The 27,455-nt window shown below is 49.1% G+C and overlaps 2 long non-coding RNA genes across 2 annotated transcripts; one reads left to right on the top strand and one right to left on the bottom strand.

The window, feature by feature from the left end:
• The first annotated feature begins 7,889 nt into the window (after window positions 1–7,889).
• On the top strand, window positions 7,890–8,876 carry LOC123603962. Its single transcript, XR_006715143.1, has 2 exons — window positions 7,890–7,989; window positions 8,556–8,876. It is a non-coding gene; the product is annotated as an uncharacterized LOC123603962 (long non-coding RNA).
• Window positions 8,877–19,923: 11,047 nt separating this feature from the next.
• On the bottom strand, window positions 19,924–21,507 carry LOC123603961. Its single transcript, XR_006715142.1, has 3 exons — window positions 20,778–21,507; window positions 20,291–20,369; window positions 19,924–20,094 (listed from the first exon to the last, which is right to left on the bottom strand). It is a non-coding gene; the product is annotated as an uncharacterized LOC123603961 (long non-coding RNA).
• Window positions 21,508–27,455: the final 5,948 nt, after the last annotated feature.

Genomic DNA, 27,455 nt, shown 5'->3' with positions numbered 1-27,455 from the left:
TCCCTCAGGGCGTTGTCAGGAAGGTGAAGTGAGCTGTCTTTAAAACACTTAAAATACTGCCTGGCTTGGGGCGCCTGGGTGGCTCAGTCGGTTAAGTGTCCCACTTCGGCTCAGGTCCTGATCTCGTGGTTAGTGGGTTCGAGCCCTGCATTGGGCTCTGTGCTGTCAGCACAGAGCCCGCTTCAGAGCCTCTCCCCCCTCCTCCTCCCCCACTCTCTCTCTCTCTCTCAAAATAAATAAACATTAAAAAAAGAAAAAAGAAAAAAAAAAGGAAGCAAAAGCCCCTGCCCTCATGGGGCTGGCAGTCCAGTTAGGAAGCCAGACAGACAACGCAGAGAGGATCACATAATTATCAACCATCTCCTAGCGTGTGTCAGAATTGTCTTCCCTTTGAAGGCTGAATAATACTCCGTTGTATGCGTTTACCGATTTTTATCTGTCTATTCATCCATCGATGGACAGTTGGGTTGTTTCTACCTTTGGATTATTGTGACCAAAGCCGCTATGAACGTGGGGGGTATAAATCCAACCTTTTCCTTTAACAGGTGAAAAAAAAAAAAAGTATAGTTAAGGAACGCGGACCCAGAAAAAGGCATAAGGGAAAGACCTACACCAGCTGGGGGAGGAGTCGGGATAGTTTTTGCCTGAGGAAGTGATTTATTGGCTGGAACCTAGAGAATGAGGAGCTAGTCGGGTAAAAGGTAACTGAAGAAGAGTGTTGACCGCATGTGACAGCCCTGGAGCAGAGAGAGGCTTGGGTTTTCCAGAAATGGAAAGGGGGCCGGTGTGGCAGGGGCACAGAGGTGAAGAGACAGAGAGGCACATGGGATGGGTCCTGGGGTCACATAGGACTCACGACTTAGGCTTCTTCCTAAGAGCTTCGGTGCACAACGGATCCCCTCAAAGCAGAAGGGGGAAATGTCCAAATATAGAGTTTGGGGGAAAAAAATCACTCTGGTCACCCTGAGAGGAGAGAATTGGAAGCTGGAAGCAGGTGTGGGGCAGGAATGAATGGGGCCAATCAGGCACCATTGTAGTCGCCCAAGCAGAAGATGCTGGTAGCTTGGATTTAGCCGGTAGCAGGTGAAATAATAGAAGCAGATTTCTTAAAAATTTTTATTTTTTCACGTCTATTTATTTACGGAGAGAGAGAGAGAGCACACATGCATGTGCGCTCAAGTGGGGGAGGGGCAGAGAGAGAGAGAATCCCCAAGCAGGCTCTAGGCTCTGAGCTGTCAGCATGGAGCCCCATGTGGGGCTCGAACTCACAAACCACATGGGTGGAAAGGATGGGGGCGCCTGGGTGGCTCAGTTGGTTAAGCATCAACTTTGGCTCAGGTCATGACCTCACGGTTCGTGAGTTCGAGTTCCATGTTGGGCTCTGTGCTGTCAGATCGGAGCCTGGAGCCTGCTTTGGATTCTCTCTCTCTCTCTCTCTCTCTCTCTCTCTCTCTGCCCTTCCCCTGCTCGCACTCTGTCTCTCTCTCTCAAAAATAAATAAAACATTAAAAAAAATATATGGAAAGGATGGGCCAGAGACAGTTCTGATTATAGGATGGCGTACTGGGGATGACCAGGAGGGCTTACTTAGGTAAGGTTATTCTGAGATCCCTTAAGTCCTGGCACCCACCCACGCCCCTCCCCCCCTCCGCCCTTCCCCACCTCACTTCCTCACCCACGTCACCTGGAAATGATGGAGGTGCAGGGAGGAGAGAGGAGATCCAGGCTTGCAGAACGAGACATCCTTCTACACGCAAGCTGAGCTGATCAATTCAGATGCCCAGAAGTACTCCGATCAATTGTCTTGTAAGGAGAGTATGATCGAAGATATTTCACCACGCTGTTCTCCCTCTAGCAGGGATTGTGGACTAAAATAAAACATCGGTTCAAAATATCCCTTCAGGGGCGCCCGGGGGGCTCAGTCGGTTGACCGTCCGACTTCAGGTCAGGTCATGATCTCGCAGTTCGTGGGTTCGAGCCCCGCATCAGGCTCTGTGCTGACAGCTCGGAACCTGAAGCCTGCTTCGGATTCTGTGTCTTCCTCTCTCTGCCCCTCCCCTGCTCACACTGTCTCTCTCTGTCTCTCAAAACATGAATAAACGTTAAAAAATACATTTCGAACTATCACTTCAATAGAGTTACTTATCTTGAACACTGTTCAGATTGCTCATTTTTTCCTTTCTCCCCTCCTTTGTGCAGTTCATCAAGCCACCTCCTACTCACCATTCATATATTTTATTTATATCCCAAGTCATTTCAAAAACGGAGTTGTCGTGGCTTACCAAAAGAAAAAAGTCCAGCCAATAAAACCAATAAGCATATGAACTCAAATAGGAAAACAGAGGGGTGGGGGTGGGGGGGGGGGAATTAAAAATTACATGTTAATTCCTGTTGTCCCAAGGGAGGGTAATGCCAGATTGAGAGGCTTCTGCTGGCCAGGACCTCTCTTTTGATCAGGGAAAAGGAAACGTCGTGGATTTTTTGTTTGGGGGAGTTTTGGTGGGGGGGGGGGGAAGACTACATTTTTTTGGTACTAAACTTTAAAAGAAATTTCTCCTCTGGTGCATGGTAGAGGGCATAGAAAGGACAGTGTCTCGATACCAGTTTGGGGATCAAATTGTAATTTTTTTCAAAAAGAAATTCACGTGGCTAGCTCTTATGACTGAGGACAGGAGTTAGATGTCCTGACACTGATGTTTAGCCCAGAGATGCTGATTCAGCACAGGCATTTGATCACTTCTCGAAAGCATCCTGGATTAAGCTCAGACTGGTGAGAACTTTTGGATGCAGACGCTATTTTCTAATGTATTAGTCATTCTTTTGTATCTTTGTGTGAAAATGTAAACACTGTGTCATCAACGCTGTCATCGATCCAATCATTCTGACTTTTAAAAAAATTTTTAGTGTTTATTTATTTTTGAGTTGGGGGTGGGGTGGGGGCAGAGCACAAGCAGGGGAAGGGGAGAGAGAGAGAGAGAGAGAGAGAGAGGGAGACACAGAATCTGAAGCAGGCTCCAGGCTCCGTGTTGTCTGCACAGAGCCCGACACGGGGCTCAAACTCACGAGCTGTGAGATCATGACCTGAGCTGAAGTCGGAGGCTTAACCCACTGAGCCACCCAGGGGCCCCTAAAGCTTTTATTTTTAAGTAATCTCTACACCCAATATGGGGCTCGAACTCAGGACCCGGAGATCAAGAATCGCACACTCTGCCGACTGGGCCGCCCAGAGGCCCCCAGTCATTCTGAGTTTTAAGGGGATGCAGTGCTGTGTGACTCCTATGCCATGCCACTCGACAACTTAACCTCTATGCCTACACTAAGGATTAAGGGGGACTTGGGGACATGGTCATTCAGACATGAATCCACTTGAGTTCGCCCTCTTCAATCTGTTTGTCTATTTATACCCTGTCTCTTTCCACAATTTGGTCGATGCAGCATGTAGAAGACGCATATTATAAAATGGGTAAATTATAAATTAAAAATCAGGACAAAGAAAACAGATCGAATACGGAGCCGAGCCCAGGGTGCGTATAGGGCGAGGTTGGCCAGAATGAAGATACGATGGCAATAAAGTCCTACCATTGCCACCAATTGGCTGCACATTTGCTTTGGGCTTCCTGGAAGAGAGGAAGCAAAGTCCGCTTTTTCCCCTCTGGTCCACAAATGTCGGGCTGAAACACAACGACGCCATGTCTACCTCTCTCCTGATCTGTAGCCATTACCTCCGCTGAAAACTAAGGACTGATATAATTTGCTCTTTGTGACGCAAAGTAGCCACCAGTGACCTCTGCTTCTGGTTCTAAGAGCTCTTGGGGCATCTCTGCACCTGCTCTGTGCGGCTTCTCTGTTCTCATCTCTATCCCAGGCTCCCACTCCCCGCCCCAAGTTTGTCTCCTTCATAACTTCAGCTCACCTGTAGCTTTCTGTTTGCCATGGGCCCGATTCTACCGTGGGGCTTCTCTTCAGATTTGGCCATGTCTACTAGCTGGCTCCCATGGCCATTTCCAAGAGTGAAAATCTGGTTTCCCAGGTAATCATCTTATATCTGGCCATGTTACAGGTGGTTGGGCAGTCTATGGACTCGTGGCCTAGGTCAGGTACTCCAGGGTCGCTGGTCAGTGACCCATGGGTCAGATAACAAGGTCCAAAATACCAGCCAGGGATGGGGTGGGGGTGTGGAAGGAGCTGTGGGTGAAACCATTTTCCCTGCAGTGAGGATTAAGTACGACAAGCAATCCAAGACTTCATCTACTCATCTGGGAGAGGGATTGAACACAAGCATGGAAACACGGGTCACCCTCTTAGCTCTGTTGCATCAGTTTATGAAATAAAGACTTTTGTCTTTATGAAAAATCTTTTCTTCCGAGTTGCTGAGGTCATTCTCTTTGGAAGTACGTTAAAGGCACTGCAGTAAACAATCCTTGAAAAATATATCGGGCAAATGGATTTCTGAACGTGTGTCACTATCATCCCTTCCTTGCTATTTTCAAAAAAGTCATGTTGATTTCCAGTCTGTGGAACACGTCTTTTTAGACCCTTGCTACCAGATGGGGGGCATGAACTGGAAGCCTGTTAGAAATGCAGAACTTCAACTTCACAGGAACCTACTGAATAAGAATCTACACTTAAACAAGATCCCCAGAGGACTGGCGTGTGCGTTGACATCTAAGAAGCACCTTGTAGAACAAACTTTGGGAAGCGCTGAACGGACTCTGACTAGGAATTGAGGCTTGGAGAGATGATGTGCCTTGCCGGAAGTCCCCCAACGAGTCAGGAATAGATTTGTGATCAGAATACAGGTCCTGAGCTCTGGTCATATTCTCTTTCTGATGCCCCGTGATGTCTCCCACAGCTAGGAAATGAGGTGGCTTGATGAGATTATTGTTAGAGGAGTAAATTAACATGTGGTTAGGGTGACCATGTATTTTATCATCCAAATGTGGTCACTTTGAGGCCTCAAGAGGAACTGTTTCAGGACAAGAGATGCCAAGTGACACAGGTGGTCATTCTATATACGTCATGGTTTTTTCTAGTTTACTGAGCCCGCTCATGTCTGTTAACTAACCTAAACAACATACATATCCATAAACTAGATGACCTTAAAGTTCTAACTTTTCAATAAAACCTGGTTGTCAAGTAAACACACACACACACACACACACACACACACACACACACACACACAATCTCACTATAATAGACAAATCGTGATATAAACCGATCAAGAAAAAAAAGGAGCCCAAATCGACAGGAGAAACCATCACAGACATACACATATTGAAAATGATTCTGAAATCACTTCGCTTAACCCATTCCAATAAACTGGAAAACCTGGATGAAATGAGTGCTTTCCCTGCCGTTTGCCGGTGCAGTCCCACCAGTGCAGTGGCCTCGCTGGGCCTGGGAGCCGTAGCTCGTGGCTTTTTGTCAAGTCGTGTCCCTGTGAGTCAACCAGACTTCAGAATTTGGTCTCTGAAAGCGTTTGTTTTCCAGCGCTCTAAGTCAGAGCTCAGATATGTGAGCAGCTTGGGAGGAACTTGGTTCTTCCGCCAGGATGAGAAGCAGATTATCTGAAGAGGTGTTTGCCGAGTGCCTTCTGGCTAATGCCCTCCTCCCGGCTTCCGACACCAGATTCATCTGCCACACTCCGGCTGCCTAGCTCTAGAAATGAAACACGGGCATGTCCTTGGTCCTAAGAATCCCGAGTCTTAGACCTGGAAGGTGTCATCCTGTCAGAGTTTGGTTAGTTCTAGACCCCTCCCTTCATAGATGAAGAAATTGAGAGCAAGAGGAAGGGAGTAACTGCCAAACTCGAGCCTATTTTCAAGTTTTGTGTTTTCTATTACACTATCTTTAATGACATAATGTTAATAGTAGTAACACCTGACATCGATTCATTTGTTTACTTTGTTATCTCCCCTTAACAATCCTGTGAGGGAGGCAGTCATTGCACCATCCCCATTTTACAGCAACTGAAACACAGAGGGGTCAAGTAACTTGCCCAAAGACACACAGCTAGTTAGTAAATATCAGAGTTGAGATTTGACCCCAAGTAATCTGGTTCCAGAGTCTATATATACTTTTTACTTCCATTTGCTACTACAAGAGTTCTCACATTATTCTGAGATGATATATATATCCCTGACTATATACATAAGGGAGACACTAGGCCTGATAATTTTTAAGAAAGTGTTTCAAGAGACACGAGAGAAACTATGGTTTTACCTGATATTCACCATGTGTCAGTCACTGTTCTAAGAGCTTTTACATGCATTAGTTCGGTAAACTTAAAACCAAACTGCTCCCCACCCCCCCACCCCCCTCCCCCCCAAAAAAAAACCGAGGAGGAGGGTGCACTGTCCTTGCTGATCAGAAGGGGAAAATGAAGTCCAGAAAGTTTCCATAACTCGCTTGAGATTCTAAAGCTTGGGGAAATCCAGCGTTCACAGCCAGCCCACCTGGCAGGTGGGCATCACACTTCTCCGCCAACCATATTCCGCTGCCAGTTAACTTCGCTACTCATTCCGTCCCCACAGCACTTGACAGACAGGTGTCAGTTCTCACCACCCAGTCGCTTTTCTCCCGTTAGATGAGGAAACTGACGCTCAGGCAGTTGAAGCACCTCGCTAAGGGCCATACGGCGGGTCAGTGGCAGGCTAGCCAGGGATCCAAGACCCACGGGTATACTGTCATCACTTCCCCCCCAGGTTTCAGTGATGCGGTCCAAGGCGCACTCTCTGCGACAGATCCTCCCGGTGGCGGGTCCCGGACGCGCGGGTCTCACCTGAGGCTCCTCGGGGTCCCGCGGGGGCCGGACGCCGCCCCCTGGCGGCAGGTGGGCGCCGGCGCGGCGCGGCGCATGCTAATGAGCCCGCGGCGCGGCGCGCTGATTGGCCGGCGCGCATTCCAGCCGCTTTCCCGGGGCGGGAGCCGAGGCCGAGGAGAGGGGCGCCGCCGGCAGCAGCCGCCCCCGGCCCGCGCTCCGGGCCGCCCTCCTCCCCCCGGACGCCGCGGCGGGTGCGGGGCGCGCGGGCGCCTGCGCCGGGGGCTCCCCCACCCACCCCCTGCGGGCCGCCGGTGTTCCGCTTCCGAATCCACCCGGGGGCCAGGATGACGATCCGACACCAAGGCCAACAGTACAGGCCGAGGATGGCATTTCTCCAGAAGGTGAGCGCGGTCCGGTGGCCTGGGCCCCGCGAGGTGCGCAGGCTCCCAACTCTGGGAAGTGAGCGCGGGGATGCTGGCGAGGCTCGGAGCGTGTGGCCGGGAGCGGAGGGCACGCCTGCGGTCTTAGATGACTGGGATGTATTGTAATGACATTATCTGTTTAGGTGTCCCAGCCGCCCCCTGGGCCTGAAGCATCAGCCCTGCTTGGGCAGAATGTTGGAGGGTGAGGAGCTTCCTACCCGCCCAGGAAAAACTGTGCTCAGAGTGTTCTTTCTACACCTTTTCTCCCAGGGGTTCCCAGCAGCTCGGGTGATCCACGGGGTAACCTGCCGGCGAATACCCCCTGTCTTGATGTCCTTCCTTTCCCTGGCTCACTTCCCCAGCCACCTAGGAGAGCTTCCCTGGCCGGGCTCAGCGCTCTTACCGACGCTGCGAGACAGGTTCCATTATTATCCCCATTTTGCAGGTAAGGACAGGGGCGGGTAAGGACCGAGACTGAAGAACTGGGGTGATTCAGCGACACAGTGACACAGTGAAGCTGGTCTCGCTACACCAGTGGAAGCATAAAGCACAGCCCGCAGTGGGTCCTAGCTCCCAAATCTGTGTGAGGAGTAGGGGCAGGAACCCCGAGGGCAGAGCCTTGAGGCTGAGATTGAAGGGGCTTCTGCTGTGGTGGGGCCCGCGTGTGCTGGGGCAGAGGCGTGCGCCAGTCTGGTGAGTACGGGGGGACAGGCAGGCAAGGACGGGTCATAAAGATCTCCTGTGCCTTTCAGAGGTGGTCTGATTTCGCCCCAAAAGAAGCCACTGAGGAATTTGGAGCAGGTGAGTGATGCGGTCAGATTCAAGCTCAAAATCAAGTTCAAAAGACCATTCCGATGCGAACGAGAGGAAGGTTGGGATGTCGTCTTCTCCCTGAGCTGAGAGACTTCACACTCGAGTCCTCCTGTGTTCACTGCCGCTGTCACCTAAGAGGTGACAGGCTTATCGAGGACTGGGAGAAAGGGACGGGTCAGAAAGTCCCTTCTTTCTCCTGCGACGGCTTGGCCTCCAGCTCAGGCCCAGTGCCACTCTTGGGTAGACAGGCCCACCGGCCACACCGCTGCCACCTCTGATTTCTGTTGCCAGGCCTGGTGACTGGCACCCCACCAGGGAGGGGTCCGGGCTTGCTTAAGAAGCGGTGGAAAGTCTACTATCCAAGAGGTTTGCCCCGGGGGGAGTTGGCTGATGACACACAGCGGACATGAGAGCGTGGCTGGGCCGCCTTCCGTGGCCCACACACAGGGCGCTGCTCCCGTTCCAGCCTATCTCTGTGTCCGGGCAACTCTGACCAGCTAGGGGGTGAGGCGGACAAAACGTTCCTTCGGGCCTCTAAAATGTTTTTCTTTAAGACTTAGGGAGATCGTTGGGCCTGGTTGAGCACTGCAAGGAGTAGGAATCTTCAGAGGGCTCGGGCGGATTCGGAATTGCTTATGTCAGGGGCGCCTGGGTGGCTCAGTCCGTGAAGTGTGCAAGTCTTGACTCTTGATGTCGGCTCAGGTCATGATCGCACGGTTCGTGAGATGGAACCCCGTGTCGGGCTCTGTGCTGACCGTGCGGAGCCTGCTTGGGATTCTCTCTCTGCCCCTTCTCAGCTCGCTCACGTGAGTGTGTGCGCTCGTGCGCGTGTGCTCTCTCTCTCATAATAAGTAAATAAACCTAAACAAATAGAATTGCTTGTGTCATTTATACATTCATCCATGTCATAAACATGTGCTGAGCATCTGTTGTGTTTCAGACATCGTTAGATGCTGGGATAGTAGACAGTCGAGGCATGGTCCCTATCTGCAAGCAGCTTTTAGTCTAGAAGCCACATACGCCAATCACAGGTGCCACGACAGACACCTGCAGGGTAGAGGAAGTGCGTAAGTTCCAGCATTCGCTTTATCCTTGCTCAAGGTCACACGGGTGGAATATCAGGAAAGGACTTTGGAAGACTGCGCGGTGGGTGGGCTGGATCTTGAAGGATGGGGAGGTGTTGTTGAGGCAGCTGGGGTGTTGGCGGAGTAGGAGAACTTGCATTTAGCTGCAGATCTAGTGCGTGTCCCTTGCTGACCAGAGCCAGGTGGTGAGGGCCAATAGTCAGTCCTATTTCTGAAGGGAGGTTCTGGAATACTTGAGAGAAGTTCTCGGTAGTTATTGAGAATGTAACAAAAACGAGGACTTTCTGAGGCCGGACACAGCTAACGAGGCATGTGGGACGTGGGCATTTGGACTGTGACTGGCAGCCGTGTAGCTGGGACAAGAGTCTCCCTACTAGGGAAGAGAGTGCAGTGGCTTGGGATCCTATTCCACCTTTGCACAACAAAGGATATGATGCGGGTGTTCCCCAGGGAGCCCTCTCTGGCGGACAGGCACACTCTGGTCCCACAAATCTTAAGGTCAGTGACAGCCACTTCATGTGAGAAGAAGCCAGAAGCATGGGTGGATGGAAGAATGAGGCTATTGCTTTTTGATGCCTTGTAGGGATGGTCTGGATTCTTTGAAATGCTTGATGTCATACTTCAGTCAGCTGGACTCTGAGAGGGGGAAAATGCTAGGCCTGTTGTGGGGTCAGATAGGCCCAGGATGATCTCTTTGTTGTTTGTGGCCTCAGGAATTAGTTGTGGAGAGAAGTCAGGATTCTAGAGAGCCAGGGAACTGTGGTCTGGTCAACTCTGTGTGTGTGTGTGTGTGTGTGTGTGTGTGTGTGTGTGTGTGTGTGTGTGTTGGGGGTGACAGTGTGGGGAAGGGATAGGGGGTCTTCAATGTGTCTAATGAAAGAAGATATCTCCGGAGGGCTGCACACAGAACACGAAGATGAGGGGGGCCCAGAGATGCCCCAGCAACACCCTTTCTAGAGGGTTTTAAGAATCAAGATGGACTGTCTCTTGTTGGTGTGCAGTGTTCATTTAAGACAGGGAGACGGCCAGGCTCCCCTCTCTGAGACCTTAGGAGTCAGTCCTACGTTTTGCACTTCATTCTTTTTCAGGGAACCCCTTCAGCGAACTTACATGGGAAAAGGTCAGAGGAAAATTATTCTGTACCCTAATGGGAAGTCTTAGCCCGTCCAGGCTGGTATCGCAAAATACCGCAGAGTGGCTGGCTTACAAACAACAGAAATTGATTGCTGACGGTTCTGGAGGCTGGGAGTCTGAGATGTCAGCATGGCCGGGGCTGGTGAGAGCCCTCTTCCCAGCCACAGACTTCGTGCCGTGTCCTCGCAGGGCGGAAGGGGCCGGGAAGCTCTCTGGGGTCTCTGTTGTCAGGGTGGGAATCTCATTGACGGAGACTTTCAGGAGTAAAACTAATGAATCACCGAGGTAGTACTTAGTACAAGTTTATTGCGCCTGCACCAAAAAGACAGTTTGCAAACTGGGAGCCCTCAAACCGAAGCATGAGAGGGAGGCCCAGGCGTGCATTGTTATAAAGCAGCTTAGACAGCGTGGAGGCAGTGGCTGCTTATTCTTTATAGTGATGGGTTATAATACTAGAAGTTTCTTAAGTGACAAGGAAATGGGCAGTGCTTACCTCACATTATCCTGGGGAAACAGGTCACATGTTGCTTATAATTTCCAGAGGCAGAAGCAAGAAATGACCCAGGTCAAGCTAGCCTAGCAAAATAAGCTAAATCAGGCTTTATTGTATGACTAAACTGGGTTTTTTTTTTTTTTTTTTTTTCTTGTTTTTTGTTTTTTTTTCCTGCTTGGGGAATTTTCAAGGCTGGTCTTGATGTGGTTTTTATTTTAACAGTTTCAACTTACAGGGGCACCTGAGGGGCTCAGGCAGTGAAGCGTCCGACTTCGGCTCGGGCCATGATCTCATGGTGTGTGGGTTTGAGCCCCGCATCGGGCTCTGTGCTGAGAGCTCGGAGCCTGGAGCCTGCTTCGGATTCCGTGTCTCCCTCTCTCTCTCTCAAAAATAATCACTAAAAAATGTTTTTAACAGTTTCAACTTATAAATTTTGGGGAGACACAGATAGTCAGACCACAGCAACTCCCTAAAAATATACATGGCACACACATGTTCCCCTCTCCCCAGCAGAACCTCCCATTGTACGAAGTAGGACCTCCCTGCTGGCAAGAAATCTGCCTCTTTTTCTTGGGTTTTTAAAAATCGTTCTTCTTGATCCCTTTTGAAGGTGAGTTTCAAATTCTTCATAGATTTTTTTTTTTAAACACAAAGGGAAATAAAGGAGCCTGCTTATATTTTTATCAGAGAGGTTTATAGCTTATTTTAATGTTTGCTTATTTATTTTGAGAGAGGGGGTGGGGGGAGAGAGAGAGAGAATCCCAAGCAGGCTCCGCACGGTCAGCACAGAGCCCAATTAAGGGCTCCAACTCTTGAACCGGGAGATCATGACCTGAACTGAAATCAAGAGTTGGATGCTTAAGGGACTAAGCCACCCAGGCACCCCTTTATCAGAGAAGTTTAAATTTGTAATTGGTCAAGTGGATGAGACCCCTCCATCCAGTGCTTAGCACCACTAAGATGAGGGTTGTTCATCCAGTGAAATACAGTGTTTTCAGTAAGTTATACTCTGAAAAGTTATGAGTGAAAAGAGGAAGTCTTAAGCTGTGTCATTAGCAACGAATGCTAGTTTAACAGGGTGTGTGTGTGTGTGTGTGTGTGTGTGTGTGTGTTGGGGCAGAAGGGACCTCTGGCTGCATCTTCAAGGAGCGACCCCCGCAGCCCATGGCCCCTCGGTCCCGGTGTCCAGGAGAAGCGGCCTCCTCCAGCCCTTCCAACACCCTGCTGGGCTCGCCCCTTCGCTCCCCTGCTGCTGCGGGTGCCTGGCTGACCCAGTGACCCAGTGCTGCCACTGTTCCAGAGCAATCTGTGAGCCAAGGAAGTGTCCGTGCAGATGAAGCGTGCAGTCAGTCTTGCACGAGGAGCCCTGCATGCCTCCTGGGCCCCAGCCGTCCTCGCAGGCTGGCTGAGTGGCCGGCACTGTGTCTGGAACGGTTTCGACTGGCCGTGCACCTGATCCCTGCCGTTGCGCGGGATGGTGATTTGACTTCAAGTACTGGTTTAGCGACAGAATGAACTAGGAATCCCAGCCCCACCGCATTGACTTAGGACACTGTCCCACACTCTTTTCGTCTCCAGGAAGGTGGGGCCTCCCAGCGTCAGGAGCAGGCTGGCTTCCAATTCAGGGCTCCCCTGCACGATTCTTTTTCTCCAATGCAGTCAGGTCGGTGTGCACCTCTTCCCTCTCTACCTGGCCACACCACAGGTTCCCTTCAAAGTCCACTTCCTCCAGGAAGCATTCCCGGATCATCCTATGTCTGCTCCCCTTGACATCCTGTGCAGCTTGGGTCTGACCCACGTGGGGACAGGCGCGCTTTATCCTGTGCTTTGTGTTGATCTCTGTCTGCATGCTGCCATCCAGCTCCCGGAGGACAAAGATTATGTTGTTTATTTGTAGCAATCATAGTCAGATCCATAAAGAAGCAATCAATTAAATGTCTCTCTGGATTAGGTCGTCTAGCTAAGTTTTATTGACTGGTCCCTAAAGGGCATATTGTGACCATAACTTCCATCACTGTCACCCCCACCCCAGCTGCTACGGTTTCTTTATTGCCTTAGAGAGTATCTGTTTCATGTTCAGTCTTTTCATTTGCTTTTCACGACTACCCTTTTTAAATAGGTGGGGACAGGTATTACATTTTTTTCCTCGGTGGAAAATACTGCGGTTCAGAGAGGTTAAATGCCTGGCCCAGGGTCACACAGCTGACGTTGAGACCAGGCAGGGAAGACCAGGGACAGGCACGTACAGGACTTTGTGAACTGAGGGCTCATGCAGTGTGGCGCAGAGTTGGGATGAATCGCAGGAAAGCAGCTACTGCGGGATTGAAACAATTGAATAAAGAGGGAGCAGTGAGTGGCAGTGGAGAGCCAGCTGGCGGGGCCCCGGGTGTATGGGGAGGGTGAGGAGGGCTGTGTTAACGGCAAGGAGAGACCTTTGGTCTCACTGCAGGTATCCGCACAAACGCTGTTATTTGCTCCCTCGGTCCCTCTGCCTTGCCTCGCCCTCCCCCTGGGAAGCGTCCTCACGTCCCCCCCCCCCCCCCGCCCTCCCCCCTCCCAGGCTTGAGGCTGCATTTCCAGTTGTCTCCTGGACGCTCCTGTGTGTATGTTCCAGCAACACTGCACAAAACGAGGTCTGTCTTTGCCCGAACGGACTGCTGCTTTTGGGGATCCCATTTGGGACACTGATACCCCCATCTGCTCGGCAGGGAGGCTGGAAACCCTGGAATCCTGTTCTCTTTCCCTCACCGAGTCGGACCCAGTCTCCAAGGGCAAGGTCCACACCTGCAGATCCTCCAGTCTCCATTCTGTCGTGTCCTCACTGCTTCCGTCCTGACCTCGGCCTGCACCTGCTCACCGGGCCCCCACCTCTGCGCGCCCCGCCCCGCCCCTGTTTCGTTACTGTATGTAAAACAAGGCAAACGTTGATGCTCCTCTGTGTGAGAGCTTCCACTTGTCTGTTGTTGTGGGCTGAATTGAGTCCCCCTGGCCCAGATTCACATGTTGAAGTCCTAACCACAATGACAGAATGTGACCGTATTCACAGGTTATCTTCGTCTGCTCAGGCTGCTGAAATGAAATCCCACAGACTGGGTGGTTGAAACAGCAGAGATTTATTGTCTCACAGTTCTTGAGGCTGGAGACCAAGGTGCTGGCGAAGTGGGTTTCATTCTGACACATCTCTCCTTGGCTCTTTCGCAGCCGCCTCCTGGCTGTGTCCTCAGGAGACCCCTCTGTGCAGGCCCAGAGAGAGAGCGGGAGAGCTGACTCCCAGGTCTCTTTTTTTTTTTATTAAAAAAATATTTTTAAATGTTTATTTACTTTTGAGAGAGAGGCAGAGTGAAGGCAGGGGAGGGGCGGAGAGAGAGGGAGACACAGAATCCAAAGCAGGCCCCAGGCTGAGCTGGCAGCACAGATCCCGACACGGGACTCGAACTCACAAACTGTGAGATCATGACCTGAGCCGAGATCAAGAGTCGGATGCTTAACCGACTGAGCCACCTAGGCACCCACTCCAGATCTCTTAAGCACTAATCCTATTTGATCAAGGCCCCATCCTTATGATCTCATTTACCCTTAATTACTTCCTGAAAGGTCCCCTCTCTGAATACAGTCATACTGGGGATTATAGCTTCAACATATGAATGGTCAGGGGGGCATCACAAACATTTAGTTCAGAGACTAAACCTTTAAAGAGATGATGAAGTTGAAATGAGGCTATTAGGGTGGGGTGTAATCCAATTTGACTGCTGTCCCTGCAAGAAGAGATCAAGACACAGAGAGAGAGAGAGAGAGAGACACCAGGGGACACTACGCAGAAGGACCACCGTCTGCAAGCCAAGGACAGAGGATTGAGAAGAAACCCACCTGCTGGCACCCTGATCTCGGACTTGCCAGCCTCCAGAACTGTGAGAAAATAAGTATCTGTTGTGTAAGCCACCCACTCTCTGGCATTTTGTAATGGCAGCCCCAGCAGACTTCCACACTTAGGAAATGACATTCGTGGTCTTTTGGGTCCTGAATTCATTTACTCTTCCCTACGCATACTGTGCACTTTTATCCTCTCGTGCCTTTGTACATGCTCCCTCCTCGGGCTGGAATGCCCCTGTTCTCGTCTCCGTGGCGAGGCAATAGATTCTTACCGAACAGCCCATGTGCTTTCTCAGTTAGAACCAATGAAGTGATGATGTGCGTGGCTTCCGGGCTGAAAGCGTTGACAGGCAGGTGTGTGTTCTCCACATTTTTGTCTCTTTCCCTGCATCGGGATCAGGAAAGCAGGTGTTTGGAATGCACGACCATGAGTTAGGGGTGGGAGCAGCCTGGATCTCTGAGTCGTGACCCTGAGGGAATGCCCTAGATATTTATTTGTTCACTTGAAGTAACATTTGGTTAAGAGAAAGAAATCTTGGTTGGGTTAAACTTTTGATTGCACGGCATAGTCCAGTCTGTCTTGACTAATACACTCTCATTTTCTGCCAAAACCTGCATCTTTTAAGTCCTAGCTTAAATGTTACCTCTTTCTTTTTTTTTCTTTTTTTTAATTTTTTTTTCAACGTTTATTCATTTTTGGGACAGAGAGAGACAGAGCATGAACGGGGGAGGGGCAGAGAGAGAGGGAGACACAGAATCGGAAACAGGCTCCAGGCTCTGAGCCATCAGCCCAGAGCCTGATGCGGGGCTCGAACTCACGGACCGCGAGATCGTGACCTGGCTGAAGTCGGACGCCTAACCGACTGTGCCACCCAGGCGCCCCTCTTTTTTTTTTTTTTTTTTTTTTACCTCTTTCTTTAAAAGCCTTCCAGAACCAACTCACGCCCAGTCAGAATTAATCACTTTCCTTTGTACTTTGACGTCTATCTGACAGTGCTTAGTGTTCTGGTTGGTTTATGTACATGTAGAGTTAGGGACACAGAAGGATTAAGAGTGTGAATTCTGGGGGCACCTGGGTGGCTCGGTCGGTGAGCGTCTGACTTTGGCTCAGGTCGTGGTCTCACGGTTCATGAGTTCAAGTCCCGCGTCGGGCTCTGCGCTGTCAGCTCAGAGCCTGGAGCCCGCTTCGGATTCTGTGACTCCCCTCTCTCTCTGCCCCTCCCCTGCTTGCATTCTATCTCTCTCTGTCTCTCAAAAATGAATAAACATTAAAAAAAAAAAAAAAGAGTGTGAATTGCGGAACGAGACTAACTGGGTTCACATCTCAGCCCTGCCCTGCCATTTATCAGCAGAGGGACCTTTGATGAGTGACTTAATCCTCCAGGACCTCGGTTCATATTTGTCCCTCTGGTACCCACTGGAGTACCTGCTACAATAATTAATCATCCAATAGTATCTGCTTGCCAGCTTCCTTCTGTTCTGTCTTGCAGATTGAGGAATCGGCAAAAGACACACTGAACCAGAGACGGGGACCAGAGTGTAAAGCCAGAGGATCCTATGATCACAGGATCAGGCGCCCTAGCGACACAACAGGTAGTATAGCCTATGGCTCAGGCCGGGACTACAAGAGACTACGGTTTTCAACTAATTCATTCAAACTGAAGGGACAGAACTCAGAGGGAGGGAGGAAGGAAAGAGCTCACTTAAAAAACTTTTTAAAATGTTTATTTATTTTGAAAGAGCATGAGAGAGAGAGCAGAGGAGGGACAGAGAGAAAGAAAGAGAGAGAGAGAGAGAGAGAGAGAGAGAGAGAGAGAGAGAAAGGGAATCCTAAGCAGGCTCTGTGCTATATCTCACGAACTGTGAGATGATCACCTGAGCCAAAATCAAGAGTCGGATGCTTAACTGGCTGAAAAACCCAGGCGACCCTCAGTGTCACTTTTTCAAATCACCTTCTCTGATGTCATCATTTTATGTATCTATCATGAGACATGTTGGGGCTCCTGGGTGGTTCAGTCAGTTGAGCGTCCAACTCTTGGTTTTGGCTCACGTCATGACCTCACACTTTGTGAGATCGAGCCCCACGTTGGGCTCTGTGCTGACCCACCTCTGCTTCTCCCCGGCTTGTGTGCTCGCTCTCTCTCTCTCTCTCTCTCTCTCTCTCAAAATAAATAAAAATTCTCTCTCTTTTTTTAAGTGTATTTATTTGGAGGGAGAGAGAGTGTGGAGGAGGGGCAGAGAGAGAAAGGGAGAGAGAGAACCCTAAGCAGGCTCCGAGCTGTCAGTGCAGAGTCCGACGCGGGGTTCGAACTCACGAACTGGAAGATCATAACCTGACATGAAACCAAGAGTCAGATGCTTAACTGACTGAGCTACCCAGGTGCCCCAACAAATAAACATTAAAAAAAAAAGACATGCACATCTGGGAGATCTTGTAGGCTTGGTTCCCGACCACTGAGATAAAGCAAACATTGCAATAAAGCAGGTCAAATGAATTTTTGGTTTCCTAGTGCGTGTAAAAGTTATGTTTACTCTCTACTGTGGTCTATTAAATGTGCAATAACATTATGTCTGAAAATACAATGTACATACCTTAATTAAAAATACTTTACTTTAAAAAAGATTTTCTTGCCACAACATGCTGTCATCTGAGTTTGTGACGAGTGGTAATCGTGATCGCGGATCACTGCAACGAACAGAATAATAAAGCTTGAAATACTGTGAGAATTATTACACAATGTGCCGCAAAGACATGAAGTGAGCAAATGCTGTTGGAAAAATGGTGCCGATAGGCTTGCTCGACCCAGGATTGCCAAAAACCTTCAGTTTGTAAAAAACATAGTATCTGTGCCCTGCAGTAAACTGAAGCACAATAAAACGAGGTATGTCTGCAATGTTATGAATTTTTTTCTACTGTGATGAATTACCTTGATTGACTTTTTAGAATATTGAAATATCGAGTCACCCTCGCATTCCTGGATAAACCCTAGTTGGATGCCTGATTTTACTGGCTAATATTTTATTTAAGATTTTGCATCTACATTCATGAATGAGGGTTTTGTTTTGTTTTGTTTCCTGACACCAATCATTTCCCCAGGTTTCTGACACCAAGTGGGTGTCCAACAATTCCATTCAGTTCCGACATTACCTGGAGTTAGCGTCAGACTCCACATGTTTAAAGCTTCAGTCCCACAAGACCGTCCCCACTTTAGATGCCAGACAAAATCCCAGATCACCAGTACTCACGGTGACTGGCTATAAATCTGTAGCACCCCCTGGCCCCGGCTCTGATAATTCACTAGACCGACTCACAGGACTCACACAAGCACGTTGCTTACTGTTACCGGTTGACTTTAATGGATCCGATTTAGGAACAGTCAAATGGCAGATGCACCGGGGCCCAGGACAGGAGGGTGGGTGCACTTGGAACTTCCAAGCTTTCTCAGGGCAAGGCACCTGCCTGGAACCTGGCTGTGCTCACCAACCCTGAAGCCTTCTGAACCCATCGTGTAGGGGTTCTATGGATGTTTTGCTATGTAGGCATGACTGATGAGATCATTGGATGTTAGTAATTAACTCCAGGCCCTCTCGCCTCCTTAGAGGTCAGGGGAAAGGGCTGAAACATCCACCCCTACGGTCAAGCCTTGGTCTTTCTGGGTATCAGCCCTAAGGGCCTCCAGCTACCAGCCATCTCTGCAGCATCCAAAAGACACTCTTATCACTCCTAAAACTCCAAGGGTTTAGGAACTGTGTGACAGGAGCCTGGACAAAGCCAGATCTTGACTAATTTCTGAAGGCGGTAAATTGTAGGGCAAGTTCTGAGGGAGTCAGATCAGAGAGACCAGCATTCTCAGTCCAGCCTGGCAGAGAGCTTTTCAGCCTCTCTTTCTCCCCCTGTTGGGACTGTTCACCTTGCTCTAGCTTGGTGGTCCCAGCCCTCTGCGTCCCCTTTCCCCAACTCTCCACGTGCTCACACCTCCTGCCTCTTACCCGCTATCCCGAATCTCCCCCAGAGCTTCCACAACAATTCCAGCTCTCTGCACTTGGTGGGTGACGTCCCCACAGGGGTCTGGCATCCTCTGGCAGAATCACCAGGAGCTGTGGTGGTATGAGCACCTCCTATCTGTCCTTTCGCATAAATGTCTGGGCTCCGCCTTTCGTGACACAGCTCTTGGAGTCTGCTCAAAGTCTCACAGGTGGTTGGCATCCCCTGGTATGAGCATTTTCTAGAGCACTGACACGAGATCGCTTTCCTGGTGATATTTTCTTGGCTGTGTTTCGGGTTCTTTCATTATTACTTCGTCCCAGATGGGTGCTGCTGAGCTCAAACTCCAAGAACTAGCTCTCCAAATTCTTGGAGATTCCTCTTTAGGGCCCCTCTTCAAGTACAATAAAGTAGTACCAATGTAGATAAATGACAGCTGTTGTTGGGAGCACGTATAAAATATATGTAAAGTGGGGCGCCTGGGTGCTCAGTCGGTTGGGCATCCGACTTCGGCTCGGGTCATGATCTCGCAGTCTGTGAGTTCAAGCCCCATGTCAGGCTCTGTGCTGACAGCTCAGAGCCCGGAGCCTGTGTTGGATTCTGTGTCTCCTCTCTCTGCCCCTCCCCCACTTGTGCTGTATCTCTATCAAAAATAAATAAATGTAAAAAATATATATATATTTGTGAAGTCAGTCACTACCAGAATTTATAATTAGACATGGAGAAAATATCTAAGAGCTATCTAAATAATGATAGCTATACTATCTCAACAGTGGGCAAATGCAATTTTGACTATGTGTCCTATGGAACAGACGGACGGGTCCTCTTTGATTAGAAAATTACGTGCCATTAGTCTTAACATCAAGTACAGTGTCAAAGAGGAAAGGAGATCATTAAATAGATTCATACAGATTTCAGGGACGCCTGGGTGGCTCAGTCAGTTAAGCATCTGACTTTGGCTCAGATCATGATCTCATGGTTTGTGAGTTTGAGCCCCGCATCGGGCTCTGCACTGTCAGCATGGAGCCTGCTTGGGATTCTCTCTCTCCCTCTCTCTCCCCCTCCTCCCCCTCAAAATAAATGAATAGACTTAAAAAAAAACCAATTTAATACATGTTTCGGGGGGCGCCTGGGTGGCGCAGTCGGTTAAGCGTCCGACTTCAGCCAGGTCACGATCTCGCGGTGCGTGAGTTCGAGCCCCGCGTCGGGCTCTGGGCTGATGGCTCAGAGCCTGGAGCCTGTTTCCGATTCTGTGTCTCCCTCTCTCTCTGCCCCTCCCCCATTCATGCTCTGTCTCTCTCTGTCCCAAAAATAAATAAACGTTGAAAAAAAAAATTAAAAAAAAAATACATGTTTCGGTTCTTGGATGGGTTAAGTGGGTGGTGGAGGAAGTCATCAAGAGGACACTGATTACCAGTTGACCCTCAGGCTGGACTGGAGAATCGGAGGCTTCTCATCCTCTTCCATCCTTGGCGTGTCCACTCTGCCTGCTGTTCCCGTGCTAGGATCCATTTTCAAGAAATAGCCTGGAGAGAGCAACGTGTATTGAGGTCATCTGGACAGTACCCATGACTGACCCTGTCAAGGCTTCTACGTAAACTCTTAAGATTCTGGTGGGTGCGTGCGATTTACGACTTACGGCTACCCGTGACAAGCCTTGCTTATTAAACCTCCTACCTACCAATCTGGGGGTGTTTACCCTTTTCTTCGGTCTCTACTCACCCTCTGTGTATGGAGAACAATTTCAGATTTCACCCGCGAAGCTCCCAAGGTTTCAAACCAACAACGGGGCCAATAGATACTTAAATTTCAGAAAGAGAGCAAATATATAGAATGAAATCGGTCATCAACAGAAAGCACAAAGAGACCATCTAGAAAGCCCCCAAATCCAAATTTGGTGACCTGGGTGCACTTGCAGGGAGGCACAGCTGGTTACACGCTGGAAACAGAAAAACTTAAACCAAGTTCACCGTGTTGTATTGTAGCTTGAGAAAGAATGTGGTGGGGAGAGCATCTCTGAAAGTGATGTTCAAAAAGGCAAAATGATTTATCTTGCCTCTAGCACCGTGGGACACAGTGCCTTTTATTCATGAAAACATTTAGTCAATCCAACAGGTATTATCTGTACAATTGAAAACACCTGGTGCCATTAAACTTGGGTATCATTCTCTCGGTTAATTCCATGCTATCTGTGTTCAATATGACCTACCATGGCGTAAGAATCTGGTCTCCCACGCAGATCTTCCTTTATGAAGGAACACCTTGTTGGCAAATAAAATTATCCAGATGGCTGAAAATTAAGTTTTTCACTAGAAAGTAGTTAATGCACATTCTAGGTTTATACATCAATCCCTTTTGAGTTTGGTTAGCATTAGTGTGTCCTCTGGAGCCTACTCACCTCTGGGCAAACTAATGAAACCAGGTTTCTGGCTCTACGCAATGGAACAAGGGCACTCCGACGTATTCTTACCTCATCTTTAGGCAGGTTTTGCTTGAAGCTGCAAATTTAGTAACATACTAGGAAGTCACTTCAAAGCTCTCCAGGACAGAGGTTTGTGTCAGACATGTGAAACTACCTCATTAAGAGCTGCTGGCTGGGACACCTGGGGGGGTTCAATTGGTTAAGCGTCTGACTTTGGCTCAGGTCATGATCTCGTGGTTCGTGAGTTCAAGCCTGCATCCATCTCTCTGTTGTCAGCGCAGAGGCTGCTTTGGATCCTCTGTCTCCCTTCCTCTCTGCCCTTCCCCGCTCTCTCAAAAATAAACATTAAAAAAAGAATGTAGTAGATCTTTCTCGGAGTCTGTGAACAAATTTCCTAGGTTTGTCATTAAGAAGCCCTTAACTGTAGGGGTGCCTGGGTGGCTCGGTGGCTCTGGCTCAGGTCCTGATCTCTCGGTTTGTGAGTTCGAGCCCCGTGTCGGGCTCTGTGCTGACAGCTCAGAGCCTGGAACCTGCTTCAGATTCTGTGTCTCCCTTCTTCTGCCCCATCCCTGCTCACGCTGTCTCTCTCTGTCTCTCAAAAATAAGTAAACATTAAAAAAAGTAACAAAAATAAAAGAAACCCTTAACTGTAGTATTTCCACTTGGAACAATTCATGTCCCCCCCCCCCCCAGTAATTTTTTCCATTGTTTTATAATTATACATTGAGGGCATTTGCTCAATAATATTGAGACATTATCTACTGTCCATGACGTACGTAGCAGGAAAGGCAAGGAGGGTTCACTTCCTTTTCCAAATGTTACATGGCTTGTAGTACTTTGTTAACTTTGGACCATTTTCCTGAACACAACTATCCTTACTGAAATCCAGTCAGTTGCTTTTCAAAAAGGACTTCTGACATGTCTTTTGAGATGGGACAGTGTCTGCGCCCAGGTGAATGACTTCTCTGTCAGCATTTCCCAAAATGTGTTCTGGGAAAAACCGCACTGGAGAGATATTAATAGGGTGTTACTCAAACGTTTCTGTGGTCAAAATGCTTGAGAAACACCAGGCTAAACAGAGTGAGACAAGTTCCATTACTGCAGGGCTTCTCAGAACACTTTGGTGTTCTATTATTAGCTGTGCTAAGAGACCATAGTTCAAACCCAAAACTTATTTTTGTTCATTATGGTAAACACATTATGGTAAAAGCTTCGTATGAAATACTCCCTAACACAGTCTTGTAAAACCGTGTCAGAGAAGGTAAATCCGGTTCACCAAAGAACCCTTACTCCTGTACAATCACACACAGTAGGAGAGGGGACAGCAGATGTTGTCCTCACTTGAAAACCCCGAACAACTGAACAATCGAGTCGAAACGTGTAGGCAGTCAGAGCCTGTGGCAAGAACAGTCAAGAAGCCAGGCCAGTATTCTGCAGTTGGTTTGCAATGGCGAGCATCCCATTTACCCTTGGTAAGAGGACTTTCTTTATTCTAAGCCTTCACCCTCCTCTCCCACAGTCAAGGCAATGGGACTCCTTACACCTGGTACCTCCCGACCTCCTTCTAAATTACCTCTGCGCACTCCCCCCTTTACTCCATTCTTTCCTGGCCACAGTTCCTCATAGTTTGACCTGACACCTCTCTCCTGTATCCCGCCACAATAGATACTATGGCATATATTTTTGTTTTAGTTACTGGACTGTTTTTTTTGTCATTCAAAAAATACATATGTATATTTATTTTGAGAGAGAGGGAATGAATCCCAAGCAGGCCCCAAGCTGCCAGTGCAGAGCCTGAGGAGAAGCTCCAACCCGCGGTGAGATCTTGACCTGAGCCAAAATCAAGTCAGAGGCTGTAACCCACTGGGCCACCCAGATGCCCCTGGGCTGTTTTTAAAATGGGTACGTAGACCGTCCTCTCAGATCTATGGGAACGGACCCTAAACTACGCATTCTTAAGTGGGGGTACGGCCATTATTTTCTACACGCTAGTGGCCTCCGAAATTTATAAAAAGGAAACGAGTCCAAAGCGCTGGGGATTCAAGGAGTGAAGCCGGAGGCATCACTTCGGGGACAGGGGCCCCGGCTCCAGGGTGGCCCCTCCAGGCAACCTCCCTGCCCGCCCCCCGACTCCGCAGCGTGCGGGTCCCTCCGAGCGGGCGCCCCGCGGCCCGCGGCCCGCCGGCTGGGACCGGCGCCCACCCCGGAGGCCCCTCGAGGGCTCCGGCCCGGCCCCAGGGCCCAGCCCACGCCCTCCAACCCGTCGCCCTCGGCCGGGTAGGGCAGAACCGGAAGTGGTCCCGAGAGGAAGTCCGCCACCCGAGAGTCGCGTTTCCCCTCTAGGAATTTGGAGGTATCCTCGCCTCTATGGTCTGGGCCCTGGCGGCGGGGCGGTTGGGAGGAGAGGGCGCGCGGGGACCCTGGGGTGGAGAGTGGATCTGTGTCTTCAGGACACGCCACACGCGTGCCTCTGGCAGCACTGCTGGCAGAGAGCTGGGGGTTGCCCTCCTCATGATTTAGAAAAATGGAGATATAGGCTCACAAAGAGCCACCCCGCAATGTCTCAAGTTTTCTAGCTGCTTTTTTTTTTTTTTTTTTTTTGAAAGAGAGCACTTTATTTTTATTTGCAGGATGTATGTATGTAAGCTCTCCGTCCAAAATGGGGCTTGAACTCACAACCCCGAGACCAAGTATCGCTCGTTCTACTGACTGAGCCAGCCAGGCGCCCCCCTCTAGCTGTTTTTTATTAGTGTCTGCACGCATTTTTTTTTTTTTTTAATTGGCATGAAGTCTAACTTTACCACAATAACACAACTGAAGTGACCATAAAGAAAAGAATTTTTAAAGGTGTACATTGGAAGCACCTTTTGAACTTGAACCCCAGGCTGCGGCTGGACCTGTTGCTCGTCTCTTCAGACCCAGACCTTTGGTCCCCAACGCTGCAGGGATGAATGGGCACACCTGTCCTTCCCCTCCCCCCAGGGCCCCAACTGGCTCATCCGTTGCTTCAGAGGCTAACCAACTTTTATATACTCTCTTCTTTGGACTTTCCACTCTAAAAAGAGAAAGGGAAAACTATGCAACTAAAAATACAGGATCTAGTAAAATCAGAATTGTCTAGGTTTAAACCTAACAGCATCTCACACAGAGAAGAGTGTGGCAAAACTAGTTCATTCTGGGCAAACAATGTAAATACGCAATCCTGTTGAAAAACTGCTCGGCGTTCTCTATCAAGAGTCATTTAACGCGTTTTAGGTTCTGACCAATGAGATACCATCTGCGGAAAATTCATCCCAAGCACATAACTCAAGGGAAGAGAACAGCTGCAGTCCCGAAGCGATTCCGCAGCGGACAACTGTTGATTTTGCTTGCCCCACCACCAGCTTGCTTTTTTGTTGTTGTTGTTGTTTTGTTTTTTTCTGATTTTAACGCTACGATTTTTCTGTGGGAAACCACCTAACTCGCAGTCTGCTTCCGGGGTGGGCACATGACCCAGGTAGGGCCAATCAGGAGGCCCCGGCATGGCCCGGCGGTAAGATGTCCAGTGAGAATGTGGCTGCCGGGTTCCCAGCCCTGGTTCTGCAACTTAGTAGGTGCGTGGACTTCAGCCCCTTACTTATCTTCGCTGAGTCTCAGTTTACTCATTCGTTGAATGGGGTTGTTAATAGACGTCTGCATTACAGGGTTGTGGTGGGGACTAATGAATGGAGCAAAATATTCTCATGCTTCTTATGTACTACTGTGATCATTTTCTACCTCCATGCCTCTGAGCAAGCTCTTACCACAGTTCCTTTTTTAATTTTCTTTTTGTCTTCCGCATACTGCAATATCATCTACTGCATGATCCCAGAATTATATGTTAGGTCTTTCTTTCTCATTGGAAATACTCAAAGGGCAGGGCTGTATCTTATTCACCTTTGTATCACAGGTGCTTAAAGCAGTTCCCACCCTAGAAATGGTGCTCAATAAAGGCTTAGTTGGACAAAACTGAATATCCTCTACCACAGAGCAGAGAAAGTAGGAACAGTTAATGAAAATGTAATTAATCCTAGATGATGAAAAGAGAAGTGGAGAAAACCACATGAAGCTAGAAAAGTTTTCTTACAAAAAAATGACCTGAGGGCACCTGGGTGGCTCAGTCTCTTGATTTCGGCTCAGGTCACAGATCCCAGGGTCATGGAATCAAGCCCCACATCGGGCTCCTGCTGAGTGTGGAGGCTTGGGACTCTCTCTCCCTCTCTCTCTGCCCCTTCCCCGCCTGTGCTCTCTGGCTCTCTCTCAAAAATAAATAAATAAACATTTGAAACAATTGGCCTGATTCTTGAGGATTACAGATTCCATTTTTTTTCTTGGCCAGGGACTTCTTCTCATATAGTGGGCTGATGAGTTCCAGCAATAGACTGGTACCTAAGGCAGCCTTTGTGAATTATTGCTTCCTTTTCCTGATTTAGAACTCAGCTCTTCCCTTGGGAACCGGCAGGAAAAATGACCATTGCCTTCTGAGAGATCAAATCCACCCTCAGGATATCAGATGCGGCCTGGCAAAACCCATATTCACGTGCAAAATTCACACATCCAATGCAAAGTAGAGAGGGAGCTTAAGTGGGGAAGGCTATTTTAGGTGCAGGGAGGGGTTGGATCAGGCCAGCCAGGAGACCTTGCTAGTGGGTGATTGCCTAACCTCTCATGGGGACACTGGGTGATTGACAGCAGCATCCGTTTCTCTGCCCTATGCCCTTGGAGCCATACCCAGTTGAGACTCCAAATTTCTTAGAGTTGGGAGAGATGGACAGGTTTATAGAGTTTACCCCAGAGTGTAGCGTAGATCTCACCTTCAACATTTAGACCATGGCCACTTAAACTATGAACACTCCCCTGACCCCCGGTTCTCTGGTCCAGGAGACAACCCCTTTGGTTTATGGAACGTTCTAGTTGCTAGAAAGTTTCCCCACTCCGTCCTAATGTTGTTGAAAAGTGACCTCTGGGTACCTGAGCTGAAATATAACATGACGACTGAGCTGGGGGATAAAGAGCAACAATAGTGTTACTACTTTGCCAGACAAAGGAACCTTGGTACCACCATTCGAGTTTCATTACCAAGTATATACACTGAGGTCGGCGGAACATCCATATTGACACCGAGTTTCTTGGAAGAACGGATTCTACGGAAAAAACAAGTGAAGGGGTGCAGGATCCTTTAAGGACGAGGAAGAGAAAAATTTGTTCAGTTTCAAGTCAAGGCTTGCTCAAACATTAGCGTGTCCATCTTAATTTCCATCCACCTCTACGCTTCTATAGCAGTTTCACTAATCGCTCTTTAGGTAACTGTCCCAATTCAGGTTTCGCTAATCCTTAGCAATCTCTGCGGCTACACCACAGATCTAACAGAGAAGGACTTCCAACTCCCAGCTAGTATCTCTGGGGTCACTCACTGATGTCACCTTAGTAGGAGAATTTATACCACAGACACTGGCAATGGCACATATCAGATCTACCTCTCGCCCAAAGCAAAGTAGACCCAACCCAGAAACTGCTACTTAGAAGCCCCTGGCTGCCCTTATCCTTGGTGAAATTCATTGGTTAGGAGGGGCCGTAAGCTACATACCAATTATCTACAACCCAAAGTTGTGAGTGGAAAGCGTGGACACAGACTCAGTGGAAGGAGTGGGGGAGGGAGGAAGGTAGTCCATAGCGCCCTCGGATAGTGCAACTCGATCTGGGTTCTGAAGCCGGGGCCAACAGGGAGCATTTCATTCGCCAAATATATGCACGAGGGGATTATCAGCAGAACAACCGGCAAGAAAAGACATAAAGGTGAAGAAGTACACCGTGTGCTGGAGAAAGGGCAAATCTCGGGCCTGGCTGGAAAAGGAGCCTCGTGTTGACGAGCAATGAAACCATGGCTGAAGAATCGGATTGGGCTCGACCCCGAAAGAATGAACTTTATGAGGGAGGAAAATGGGAGCCACCGGAAACTGTTTGATAAAGCGAGGGGCATTCTAAATGTCTGTCTGAAAGCAATCCTTTGGGGGAAATTAATTCTCTGAGTGTGCACTGTTGAAAACTGAGGGGTAATTCACATACCCTACAGGTCTCCCTTGCAGTGTGCAGTGCTCAGTGGTTTTAGTGGTGGTAGTATATTCACAGGGTCATACAACCATCGCCATTGTCCAGTTCCAGAACATTTTCATTACCCGAGAAGAAACTCTATACTTACTAGCAGCCACTCCCCACTCCCTCTTCTCCTGAAGATTTGTACTTTTTACAAAACACCAAATCTCAGGGCGCCTGGGTGGCTCAGTTGGTTCATCGATCGACTTCAGCTCAGGTCATGATCTCACGGTTCGTGGGTTTGAGCCCGGCGTCGGGCTCTGTGCTGACAGCTCTGAGCCTGGAGCCTGTTTCGGATTCTGTCTCCATCTCTCCGCCCCTCTCCTGCTCAAGCTCTGTCTCTCTGACTCTAAA

This window comes from Leopardus geoffroyi, chromosome E1, assembly GCF_018350155.1.
Source record: "Leopardus geoffroyi isolate Oge1 chromosome E1, O.geoffroyi_Oge1_pat1.0, whole genome shotgun sequence".
Lineage (NCBI taxonomy): Eukaryota > Metazoa > Chordata > Mammalia > Carnivora > Felidae > Leopardus > Leopardus geoffroyi.
This window is presented reverse-complemented; position numbering and strand designations above follow the sequence as displayed.